Here is a 13997-nt window from a genome sequence, read left to right as displayed (position 1 = left end):
AAATGGAAACTAAAACAAACTAAAAACACTCGACTAAATCAAAATATGATTACAGAAACTTAACTAAATTGAATAGAGAAATTGATAATAAAATAGAAATAAAAACTAAATTAAAATTCAAAACTATAATAACCCTGTGTTGTGATCCATAAGGTTGGAGGTCTGTCCTGATCACGGGGAGAAATATAGCGAAATAAATTGGCTTATTAACTTTTAAAATGGAGGCAAAAATGTTTCAAATATGTTTTGCGTTCAGAAGCTATCTAGCCCAGTGTTTTGGTCCAAATTCATGTCACTTTATAGAAGAAACTATTCCAATTAGACACGTTGCTTTGTGTTCTGCTTTGTAGTTTCGTTTTCACTCTGTTCTCCTTTACCTGAGTTTCTAATTAGTTTCCATATTCTCTAATTCAATCACTCCTGTTCTGATTCACGCTAATTACTCCTCATATATTTAAGCCTTTTCCATTAGTTATTTGTCCGTTATTGTCTTTGCTGTATGTGGTTGAGTTCTAGTTTACCTCCAGAGATTCTCCTGAATCTTCTGTGTGGATTATAATAAAGACTGTTTTTGTTTCTACTCTTCCATCGTGCGCTTACTACAGCCACAGCCGGTTGCGACAGTTGCATGACATGTCCTTATACTCAAAAACAAAACTATGCAAAGTGAGAGAAAATACAACCATTAAATCCAGGTTCACTCATAGCAAAGTTTGTGCCGAAACCAGTGTGTGTCATCTCAGCTGTGAATTACTTGCTGCCAAGAGCATGAAGCTAATAAAATTCAATTTTGTATGATAAATAATTTTGGAATTGTGTTGGATCACCACTTGATGTCCAATATAAAATCTGATTCCTCAAGCAAAACCATTTGAAAACCAGTGCTTTATGGCATTATTTATTCACCTTTGTACAAAGCTATCCTGCATTCCTTTCCAGAATACTTAAATTGGTAAAAAAAATAAATAAAATTCATTATTGCAGTTTTCTTACAGGCTTACAGGTGTTGCTTTCATATACTCTGGAACTGCAAAGAATAAAGTTCAATTCATTTATAAAGCTGAGCGGTGTGCGTTTCATGTTCAAACCCCTTAAGTAGCTTGAGAGACCAATACAAAGAGCTGTAGGCCTCTCATTCAACGGTCCGGGTTCTTGGCTGTAATTGAAGAAAAGAACAAATCCTGAAAGAGAAAAATGGTGCCATGAGAAAAATAAGGTGCTCGCGTGGAGTGACGGAAAACAAACAACAGCTCTAAGCAGGCTTTTATTTATTCAGTCACCAGAGAAATCAAACCCAGAAACTGCTGTTACAATTGTTTGCTTTGCTTTCCTCCGCATCTGTCAAAGCATTGTGCCTTGATGATGCTTTGCATATGTTCTATGCGATCTTCACCATTATGCAATGTGGGACTCATGGGGTATTGGGATTCGAGTAATGAACAATGAGAAGCTGTTTACATGCTGATCGTGAATCAGCATCTCTGGAGTTTTAGAATCACAATGGCATTTACTTTAATCTGGATATATGGTACACATGCTAATTAGACTCATTTCCAGTGGGTAAATTATCACAAGCATTATAGTATGGCACAATATCAAATAAGACCCTCCCTTCGCATACTGTTTTCAATTAAGCAGTATTACATGAGCAAGAGTGTTGTTGTTACGAAAATTTAGTTTACATTGCTACGTCTACAGTTCAATTACGTCTACAGTTAATAAAGTAACTTAAGTTTTATATTGCCATTTAGTTTTCAGTTTTGCTCTGCCAAAAGCAGAATTAACTGTTGGGCGTCTCTGAGTAACACAGTAATAGTGTTTCCTTTCTGAATGAATCAGTGTTATGAACAAATTGGTTGAGCGAATAATTCAATGACTGACAGTTGCTGTGTCCGTATGTGTTTACTTCCCTATACAGGTGAAAACCCTACTTCTCAGAAATATACTTAAAATTACACTTATACTTGACTTATACTGACATAAGTCTAAGCATGTTTTTCCTATATGTCACATTTTATAAAAACATATCTCATAAACTTGCATGTTTGGGCATCCAATATAACAGATTTGTTTGATAATATTGATTAATATAGAATACAGATATGTTCCTAATTCTGAGTATGTGAATTTTTGTGTAGTCCACTGGTAGTGTACATAGGAATTCACTTCAAATCCACTTAACTCTTTCCCCGCCATTGAAGGAATTTTCCATTATTTATGACACAACGCTACCTGCCATTGACGAAATTTTTTAGCATTCCATGTTTTCACTGTTATACGGTAGGGGGTGCTATTACGCATTTTCTGAAAGAGTACAGAATCTCCATTGCATTTGGCCGAAATGTTCAAGTCTGTTCAGTAGTCCCTATGTAACAGGCGACAATTTAGTAATTGTGGTGCTTCTAATTTAGTGATAAAAAGCTGATTCAAATGTTGTAGAAGACTCACATATTCATCTTTGCACCAATAAATTGTGCAACACTATATGTAATATCTAATTAATTTAACTTACAGCGGAATGTTTCCTCAGCGGTATTCGAGATAGTGTGGGTTTAGTGCACTTTGTTTTTAAAACCTGGTACAGTCCTGCACACTGATACGTGTGCATGCTCTCAAGTGGCCAAGACAACAAGTGTGGGTATTTGGACAGGCCCGTTGCTTACGTGCATGCAATCTAACGCAATCATCAGACATTAAAGATGCTTGTCACCATGTATTGCCTATGTAACCTGCAGAAAGAGTCACTGCAAAATCCCAATCACTATACAATGGAACACAAACACTGACAAGCGAAGTGATACAAACAGTGACAATTCTTAGTCCTGGAATGCCAGCCAAATTTGAGAACCAGAACAAACTCTAGTACAACAATGCATATGAGAACAAAGACATTGAATTATCACTCATGCCTAAAATACACAAGTGAATCAGTCTTTGATGAATTAGAGGGTGTCATAGAATCTGAATGATCACAAGTAGCTCAGTGTTGGATTATATATATATATATATATATATATAAGATATTGTTCTGGTACAATTTACAGGGAATGTAAGGGAATTACTGGGATTGCTTTATAAAAAAACACCTACACTATAACTGGTGAGACACCACTGCACCACTTAGTTAGTTGTCTCTGTAGCTCATTCTGATAAACCTGCAGGTCCTGTGATATTCTTATTGAGTCCCATAGAAATTAATAATTTAGCATGGAAAAGCACACACGTTGCACTCATTCAGTATTCTGCACTCTTAGAAAAAAAGAGTCAATGAGTTTCAATATAGAACCATAGGGTTCTTAGCTTAATTTGAAAGAATCTTTATTCTAAAAAGGTTCTATAAGGAGAAATGTCTGAAATGGTACACAACACAATGCTGACGAGGTACATAAACTACAAGACATTCGGTTAAGAGGCAGCCCCAACCAACAGTGGGAAAAAAAATGTTCTCGCATAAATTCACGAGAGAAAATTTTCTCAAGATTTTCCATTTACACCATGTGCACTGTGATCAGCTGGATTGGTTCCACCTTGACGTTGCATTGCACACACTACAAGATCACGTGGCGATAATATCAAACAGGTTTGAAATTATCGCAGCGTCTGTGATTGCTCGAGACAGGCTCAGATCACGTCGCTGGTCAGAAGTTCTTCACATCAATATAAAGGCAGTCATATTTAGGTATTACAAATGTCACAGTTCAAAATAGGCTGGTGGAGTTTTCTAAGTCGCAACTACACGGTAAAAAATTAAATGATCAATAAGTTATAACATGTTTTTACATTGCCTTAACTCATCAAAATAAGTTATACAAGATTCAACTAATTTTTTTTAAGTCAGTTTAATGTAATTTAAGTTTAAATGACTTAAACATCCAAGTTGATTGTACTTAATTTAAGGCAGCAACTTTTTTACAGTGTACAATGCAGCCACACAATGGGAGACTGGATCCCCTTAAAGACCACTTAAGAAGTACGAAACTCTTCCTGAATCAGTAATGTTTGCCGTCAGAAGCACAAAGCCCTGCAGTTTTCAAAGTTTAAAAACTAATTAAAGCCGCTCAGATTCTACATGCATTGTGTCCCCCCTTGACAGAGATCTCTGGAAGATCAAGAGTGCCTAAATCTCTCCCAAACCACTCAACAAACAAAAGCTGAGTAATAAATCCTAAATCTGATTTTGGTATCTGCAGTAGGCAGCCCATGTATCCCCAACACAGACAGAGACTCATTGTGCTGGGTGTGTGCATGTCTCTCTCTGCAGAGTACTATAGGATCTGTGTGAATCTAAGAAACCAAGAATCCATTTGGACTTCAAGACTGTCATAAGCATGTTAAAACAAAAGAATGGTTTGATTTTTATGCTGGTATTTCTAGCTTTTATCCACACTGGAATGCTTTCACGATAGACAATGGACATTTTCTATCTGCAAGATGTTGTATCGCAATGACTCATTCAAAATACACAATAATGCAGATCAAGTATGGGATTATCCAACATTATTGCACATAACACTAAATAAAATGGGCAATATATGACAATTGCATTGTGATATATAATTTCGTGTGATTAAGGATTGTACCAAAATAACTGGCATTCACACATCATATATAGCCCAAAAAGAAAGGATATTGATTAGATAAGGTTTCTGGTACTTTTGAAAGCCAGTCAGAAAGCCGATATAACTGATTACGCACAAAACTGTGATTGTATACGTGGCCATAAAGGTCCTCCTTTCATTGAACACACACTATAAAATAGTCTCTCCTGTATTCTGCAAAAGGGAGAGAGATGGGCAGAACGAGAGCGAGAGCGAGAGAGAGCAAGAGGAGGGGGAGGAAAGGGAAAGCGTTGGAGGCAGAGGGACTCAAACAAACGGTGGAGAGTGGCAAGTTTGCATTGCCCATACCAACAAGGCCCTATCTCATTAACACACCGCTGAAATAAAAGGGGGCTTTTCTGGCTCACAGCTATAAAAAAAATTATCATAGTGATGATGTTCCTCAGCCGTCAACAGAGCTGCGATAACGTTGTTTGATGATGACTTTCCCATGAATGTTAAGCAGCTGCCGCAGTGGAGGAAAGCAGCTTATCAGAGCCTAATGCCCATCTCTAATTCCTGCCCTTCTTGAACTAGCCATTTTCTAACAGCGTTAACTGTCAAATTTACATCCCGTCTTAATGCCACTAAAGAGTACGAAGGATGAAGAGTAAATGACAGCAGTGTAATGAGCAAGGCATCCCTCTTTCCTTCCTTTCCTTTTTCTCTCTCTCTTTCTCTCAGTCTGTCTCTCTCTATCTTTAAGGCATGAGATTTTCTAGAATTTGAGAGTCCTTTTTTCTCTACACCTGAGTTAAGAGCTCAAAATGATGCCCTTTTGCTGCAATAAAAGAAATAATTGTGTTATTACGGATTTCATTGCGAAATGGATGGATCCTGTAATAGGAATTAAAAATCACTGTAAGTGATTTCAGGATTTGATACCTAATTAATTTAACATTTAAGTTGGCCAATTTTCCAGATAGATGCACATTAGCAAAGAAAAAGAAGAGCTATAGTTTCTAAATCACAAGCAATATTATGACACATTTATGTCCTGTGAAACCAATTCAAGAAAACAAATCATTTCAGAATTTCAGGTGTTGTAACTGCATATATCACTAGAGCACTGTATTTGCATATTGCATCAACATAATACACTAAGCCCAGGTTCTTTAACACACACACACAGCCAAAAGTGATGTACGTGATATTTTTACGTAATTTTTATGACCCTATGTTCAATTCATCAAAATATGAGGAAATTATTTGATCTTTAGTTAAATATTTTAAACATGAGGGAATATTTATTTGGCAAAAAAAATAAAAATAATAATAATTCTAGTCTGGACATCACTTTTGGCCACTATATGTATTTGAATTACACTGAACTTTATAATCAAGATTTCTTTTGCCTCGTCTGCCATCTTGGATTTAATTTTTCACTGAGTTTGTTGCAGTGCATTGTGGGATTGCCTTCTCTGTTAAGGATACATGTGATTTTGCCTTAGAATTTGGTCAACCGTAGAAGATAGCAGATTGGGTAAAGATTGGATTTTAGAACAGAGCAAACAAGCTCATAAACTGAGACAGGTCCTATTTCAATCTACAAAAAGTAGATGTTATCATACTGAAAAAGAAGACATTGGTGCTGTTTAGAGGGTAAATACTTTCCTAATTGCATAATTTCCAGTGTATTGCTATTATTATTTCACCCGTATTTTAGAGGTGTGTTCAGGCTTCTCATGGTGAGACATGATGTGAACTCAACACTAAGCTAATGCAAATGAGACTCGTTGAAAGTTTTCCAAGGTCTGCATATAATTTAAGATGGCATTTAAGCTTCTTACCCTCGATCTTATCTCTTAAATTAATTCATCAGGTAATATTTCCCATTATTCAAAGGCATTATTTTATGTCAAAGAGAGTAATGGCATGATTACAGAGCCATGCACACAAATTAGCAGTGGAACGTGAACGTTTTCTCTTAGAAAATGATAGTTAGAGCAGCCGGAAATTAATGCAAAGAGGAAAAGAAGGGGGGAAAAATCCTTTAAAAGGCATTGAAAGTGAAATTTGACATAATATATCTGGTCCAGAAGGCCAATTCAATTTGGGATTCTTTTTCATCTTTAATGATATATATCCTCTTCTGTTCAGATTTTGATTCTCCACTGATGAAGAAAGGGGCTACGATTAACTATTCAAGTTTGGAGGCAAAATTGTGCTGGTATAAAAAAGGCAGAGAATGAGAGTTACCTGCTATCTCCCGCTTCATAATCAGGCATGTAAGTGAAGTTATGAATATGAGGTGTGTTTCATCTGGGCAGCCCCTCACGGGTGGGATGGACGATTCACTCCGATTAAATCTGCGCTCATCTGATTGGAGCGTGTAAGAGATTCTAACTGGGGTACATTTCACACTAATCTATAAGCCAGTGAAGCTGTCCAAAAGGCAAGGAAGTGTGATTAAAATAAAGAAACAGACAACAGATAAATGTGCTGGAAGTCCTGGACTAAAAAAGGGAATAAATTATTCAATTTAAATGTACGATTTTATCTGGGAATGGTCTGGTTGTGCAACTTTGTGCTTAAACTAATTACAGATGAATGGCAGCAAACTCACCCAGTCTAAAAACCATGACTTCGGCAGCATGTATTTGAAATGCATCGCATTCATAAAATGTACTGCATTGATTTCACTCTAATGTACTTTTTTTAATAGACACCCTCATGTTTTAGCTCTAGACTTAGAGATTAAAACAATGTGTGCACATATCAAAGATCTATATAAAATAAAATAAAAATATATAATATCTAAATATGTTTCCTTGCTAAAAAAAAAAAAAGTTTTCAGAAATTGCCTTTGGCCAGTGTGGATTTGACACTGGAGAACTGACGAATCTTATCTGGCTTAGCCCATAAACCTTGTTCAATGGAGTGTTTCAAATTTACCCCTATCTCTCTCTCTTTTTCTTACTAGTCTTTGTCCATCACCCCATCTCAGTAATCTTTTAAGCATTGTTTTTTCAACTCTCTGATGAATACTCCAGTTGTTTCTTTATCTTTAGTATATACAAAGCTTGCACACTCCATGAGTTAGCAAAACATTAATATTAATCACAACGTTTCCTTTGATTTGAATCTTCTTACTCAAGAAACTCTAATGAGTACACCTACTGTAATAAACCTGCATCTGCACAAGGAAGTGAAGTTCTACATAACGTTATTCATCATACTATAGGACTACTGCTATAAAACTATAGCTAATTATAAAATATAAATAAAATAAAATAAAATTCTCTGTACAGTTCCATCTTGGAGCATCTTTGGCTGCTGGTTTTTCTCCTTTATGTTTTCACTGTACAGCTACCTAAGCAGGCTGCGGATTAATGGAATATAATGTTTACAAAGATTTTTTTTCCCTTTTGCCAACCAAACATCTACTTAAACCTCCTGTAGAGGCTGTAAGAATTATCTTGCCAATCAAATTAGTTTGTTTTAGCTCTAACAGTCTAATCCCAGTAACATTGCCATCCTCTTCAAACTCCTTATTTGAATTAAAATGTCACGCAAGCGAATCATTACAGCTTAATGGTTCAAATACAGCTCACTATTACAGCCATAATAAGTAGTTTGAGGTGACAGGTGAAAATAGAAAATAAAATAAATGAGAATGGCATGATGGACTTATCCAGTGTGAATATGTACCATTAAAATGTATGACGCACCAGGAGATGTCTCCCGCTGTACAATTACACATTATGAGCACTGTCATAATTAGTGCAAAATGTAATCTACTACTCTGCATTCTCACAGGGACGATTTGGGCTGGGGAAAGACGGTGAAAGATCCCACTCTAAAATTGGATTTCTTCAAAGTTATAAATAATACAAAGATTACTAAAGCACATTTTACAATAAAATACTATTTTGGTCTTTCTACTTAAAAAAGACTTTTAGCCTAACTGCTGTTTCTTTGAAAGTATTGGTGAAATTACAACTAGCGCTTTCTGAGTGAGAATTTCTACATAATTGTTTTCAGTTTAGGCCTAGTTCTATTAGTTTATAGTGGGGACAGAATCAGAATATGGAATGTTATTGGTGCAATTAATAAGAGCTGCATTCCAATTCAGAGGCTGCATCCTTCGAAGTCAGATTGCGTCACCTCTGCGCGACGAAGGCTGCAATTCGAAGGCTCCTTAAAATGCAGCCTCCAAATGCGTGCATCGTTTCCCAAGAAATGAAGGATACAACAGATGGATCCTTCACTGCCTTGCCTACCCCAGAATTCATTGCGAGAAGTCTGAGTCCTACGAAGGATACAGCTTTGAATTGGAACACAGCCAGAGTCAGACGGTCTCTATAGATTGGTGCAGGTATGACATCACTTTATAGGCCAAAACTCGGAAGCGAGTTAGCATTTTAGCACTTCTGGTTCCATCATCCCAAAGTCAAGCCTTGTCAGAACTCTGTTTTGCATCCGAAATCGCATACTTCCCTACTATATAGTAGTTGAAAAACAGTATGTTACAAAAGAAGTATGTCCGAATTCACAGTACACTTGATGGACACTTTACTATCCCATGAGGCCACAGGAGAGGATTTATGAATGGCAGTGAAGTGACTGATGCTGGCAGGTCACATGATAATGACAACATGGCGAATGAAGTTTGTCCGGATTACATTCATACTACATTGAACATACTTTTTTAGCAGTGGTGAAATAATTACTTGCGATTACTTACTATGCAATTTCGGATGCAGCCTATATTCCATTTACAGATGGAATACATCACAACACTCAAGTAAAGTCAGTTGCAACTTAGGGTTCACGGGTACTTTAACCTCGTCATCACTATTTCTTCCCACTTCCCACCCTATCTCCTTTAACATTTCTTTGAATTTGATACTGTCATTTCTCATCTCGACTCTATCCCACCTTTCTTGCCACCTTTGATTTTTTTTCTCCCATATTATGCATTTAACCTCTGCTTTGCTAGTATTCATTTGCATTTCTATTTAAATAATGCCCTCTTTGCTAACTTATCTGCCATCTCATTTCCCCTAATCCCTACTTGCACGGGATCCCACATACATTTTACCTGACTACCTTTATTTAGCCTACTATGTATTTAACTGAATACAGCTCTATTGCAAATTATGTATGTACTAGTGGACTAAAATAAAGCCCATCAAGTTGATACCTCACACCGGGTCCGAGCCTTTCCACTATCCGACAAACAACACACCGGAGGTCAATGTCATTCATTTCCAATGGAGAGTAGTACGGGGGCTTCGTGGAGTTCCTGCGTATGAATAGGCTTATGCTATGCAATGTGTTTTGTCTAGTCCGATTTGATCTTCGGTTGCAGTGAAATATTTAAAGTCGCATGAAAATCTAGGGCACGACTTGATTTTGTCCATAAGGAATTGATTGGACCGTTGTGGCCACAGCTCAAATACATAGACGCCTCACTGGTCGCTAGATCGTACGTCAACGGCGCCGCCATATTTGCCCGGGCAATTTGCCGGACTGAAGAAAAGATCCCTGACCCTGACTATTTTGAGGTTTTACAAACCTTCTACAATCCAAACCAGTTCTCGGGGAATTACCTTTCACATGTAAGTCTGAACTGTTGCTTCTGGTTGCATTTGTTCATTATAACATTATGTTGACAGCTAGTTGATAACCAAAGTCAGACTATTAATAGCTATCGATAATCCTAGTTAGTTATGAAAACTGAGACTTTATAAGAAATTATATGAAGTCTGAACTTATATTATAGCCTAGTTATATATGCAGTGAGCCTGTCAGTGGACTGTTCTGTGCATTTATATTTATATTATATATCTGTGCAAATATTATATTATATTATATTATATTATATTATATTATATTATATTATATTATATTATATTATATTATATTATATTATCGTACTATTCACTACTCTACACTATTTTATTTGCTTTATTTGATGCGACAATCGTATGTCGGAGATAGGTAGTTATATTTTGGGATGGTAACAATCTCAATTATTACATGGCTACTTGCCAAATAAATAAATACATAGGCAACATGAAATATTGATTTGAGCTGATTTTTTATAATCTTACTCGGATAAGCGGTGTTTTAGGCTATGTCCGATTCTTTAGCTAATCGTTCTTTTGAATGACATCTGACTGCTAGAAAACGGTCACTTGTGTTAAGTAAAGGTTTGTGTTTTTATTTTAACAATATAACTTAAGCCGTGACATAAAGACAAAGCCAATTTTCTTTTGCTTTCTTGGTAGAATTTAAAAGAGAAAATGTGTTCAAATCATCATTAAAGGAGTCACTCTGGACGATGGACACAATGTGACATTCTGTCTGCGTAAATATGGTTTAATAAATGAATTAACTCCATAAATAATGGCTGTAATGACATTTTAGGGGACAATAAGTCTGAGCATTGTCAGGAAATAGTTGATGTATGAGTTTCATGCCTCAGCAGTTCCTCAAAATGAATCGGCACAGGAAGATAGCTAGGGCCTTGCAACCAGCCCATTTCCCAGAATTATCTACTTGTTGTCAATTTGCACAGTGGAATTACACATGCAAATTGCACTGCCTGCACAAACACCACTTGGAGATGATAAAAACAAATTAACAAAGGCTATAGAAGAAGGATTTATTTCACTGGCTCACCCAGGTCAAGCAATACATGTATTTGACGATTGTGTGTACCCAATTTTGGTGTAATTATATCTGCAAATTATTCTTTGTAATCTTATTATTTTTTTCCCTTCAACCTTCTTCTTAAACTCATAATTAGCTTCCCTCCCTTCTCTCACAAAAAACAATTCAGCTGGCTGCCCTGTCAGGCTAACAGTGAATAATCTCATCTGGGTGTCACCCTTCTCTTCCTCCTCCCTTGTGCTGCGCCGTTGGACGTTATTGGCAATGGCTTGTACACTGGATACACATGGAGGCTAAAAAGTCAAGGGTCATTAAATACGAGAGCACACCATCGGGCCAAATGCACGGAAAGCAGGCATATAGCCAGTGCAGAAGTCAAGCTATACATAATCGCCTCTTAACATGGTTTCTCATATTCAGAGCTAAATGAGGAATCCCTGGACCTCCGTGTTGGCTAGTATTAGATATCTCATTTACTTTGTACACACTCAGCTAATCTTCTCTAATGAATTCTGCCACCCCAAGCCAGATCCAGATGACTTCAAATTATTACTATTTCCTCAGACATGCGCTTGCTCATTTGAGGCTCAACTCGGCTGGCTCGGGGAGAAAAAAAACAGCCTGTCACATACTAATAATTAAGACTTTGAGATGATTAGTTTATCTCACCACACTTACCACCTCTTTTCCACTGTTATCAAAACTTAATAAGGGTTTCCAAGTTTTAAACAACAAACTCTAAATAAGTAATAAATAACAGAAATAATGATCTCGAGCCCAAACTGAACAAAAGTGCCAGTAATGAAATAATAATAATAATCATAATAATTTTGACACTGGTAAATCCACAGCAAGCTCAGTGATATATTACACCACCAAATTACCTTTAAAAGTTCCAGTTGTCCTTGACATCGAGTTGTCACATATATAATTAAATTGGTATTAACTTTGAGTGGGTGATATCAGTTTGCAATGGAGAGGACATGGGCTACGTAGAGTGACGTTTAATATATCTTGGTGACTTAAGCCCTATCATATTTACTTAAAGTTATTGATGTTGGATTAAATGTATGTTTTTAAGGAATACAACATATAGGGTCTACTTAACCCTATAAAGCCTACATTTTCATATTTGATACATGATGTTTGGCCCTCTAAATTATCAACATGATCAAAATGCTCAAAATAATTAATTGGTTTATGGGTAAACTTCAATTAAACAAATTAGTTCAGTCAAATTAACTTTTATAAGTATTGAGAACTTTCTTTTTCTTTTGAGCTCACAAAACGGATACATTTTAAGTGATCTGAATTGTTTCATTGTTTTGAGTTTTATTAACTTGTTTCTTTTAATTTAGACAAACTTAAGTTTAACTGAAACTGCGCCCCGGGATTTCTATTTCCCGTGTTTTGCCATGACACTTGAAAGGGAGAGTAAATGCTATAATTAAGTGTTATATAATGTTTTTGTTTTTGTTTTTTTGCAAGATTGATGTTAAGTGGAAGATTTAGTGTTGAATTTTTTTGCTATGCTAATTTAGAAGAGTTTCTGTTATATGTTGGGTTTTTTACCATCATGGTGACGAGTGTTCTATATTGTCGCACTCATTGTTATGCTATGCTAATGCTATCTAAGCATCGTGTTACCAATTAGCAAGTTAGCATTTATTGAATAGCTAGATAAAGCAAGCCAACTTTCCTCTACCAAAAATATTTAAGTTGAGATTGCATGATAATGTGAAGTTAAATGTATAGCTCATTAAAATATTTCAAGTTAAGAACAATTAAAATATTAGTTATTATAGTACAAAATAAAAATCTGTCTGTTCTGCTTACTTAAACTTTTAATTTATCATTTATCAGTTATTGATGTAACTGATTAACCTCAACTTATTTTAGTTTAAAGTGCTTTTGTACACAATCTACGTGTCTTCTGGCATCTGATCGATAGTTCATACTTTTTGATTTTAATAAATTTTTTCAACATATTTAAATCAAAAGTTCATTATATGTTTTGGCCATATAAATATCAGGATCTGCACCAAATTACATTTTAGCTCATTTTCGGTCTCTGATTAAAGTGTTTATTTCTGCCTTAAAGTCCAACTGAAATCAAAATTGACCCTATTTACTTTGTTAGCGCATATTACTAGTCTTGTGGTGAACAATTCATCCGTGCAAGTTAAAACACAGAAAAAAATAGTTTGCCGTCGTAATCTTTAGTCTGAAAAGTTACTTCCGGTCTGGAATGGCGTCCCTTCTCTGATGACATAGGTTTGAGGACTTGGGTTGGGAAACGCTTAACCACTCCCCTCAAATCGTTAGTCTGTTATGAGCGAGAGATGGAGAGGAGGAGCGCTAGAGTAAAACCCTGCCCTCTGTTCAATATTCCGTTTCACTGGGAAATACGTCACAGCACTGGAGAAAAGTCGTTTGCAACTTCCGGTTCACGCGGACTTTAAATTTCTTTTTTTACAGTCTATGCTTAAATGCATGAGCTCCATTTTCTCATATTTTACTATATGGGCCATACAAATATGATACATATGACACATCAAACATTATACACATATGCTTTCTTGTATTAGATTTTGTCTGTATTTTTCTTACTGTTATTTCATATCAAGCTTTACAGGGTTAAAGAAAAAAGTCCACATTTTGTCAATAAATACTTAAAGAAGATCAGGTCAACACAATAAACTCGACTAAAGCAGCAGTGAGCACAAACAAGGAGCATTGCTCACTCAGGTTATAGAAAATAGGCTACATAGAGAGAAA

The sequence above is a fragment of the Abramis brama genome (assembly GCF_963993115.1).
Source record: "Abramis brama genome assembly, chromosome: 19".
Lineage (NCBI taxonomy): Eukaryota > Metazoa > Chordata > Actinopteri > Cypriniformes > Leuciscidae > Abramis > Abramis brama.
The sequence above is the reverse complement of the archived record's forward strand: the minus strand, read 5'-3'. Positions refer to the sequence as shown.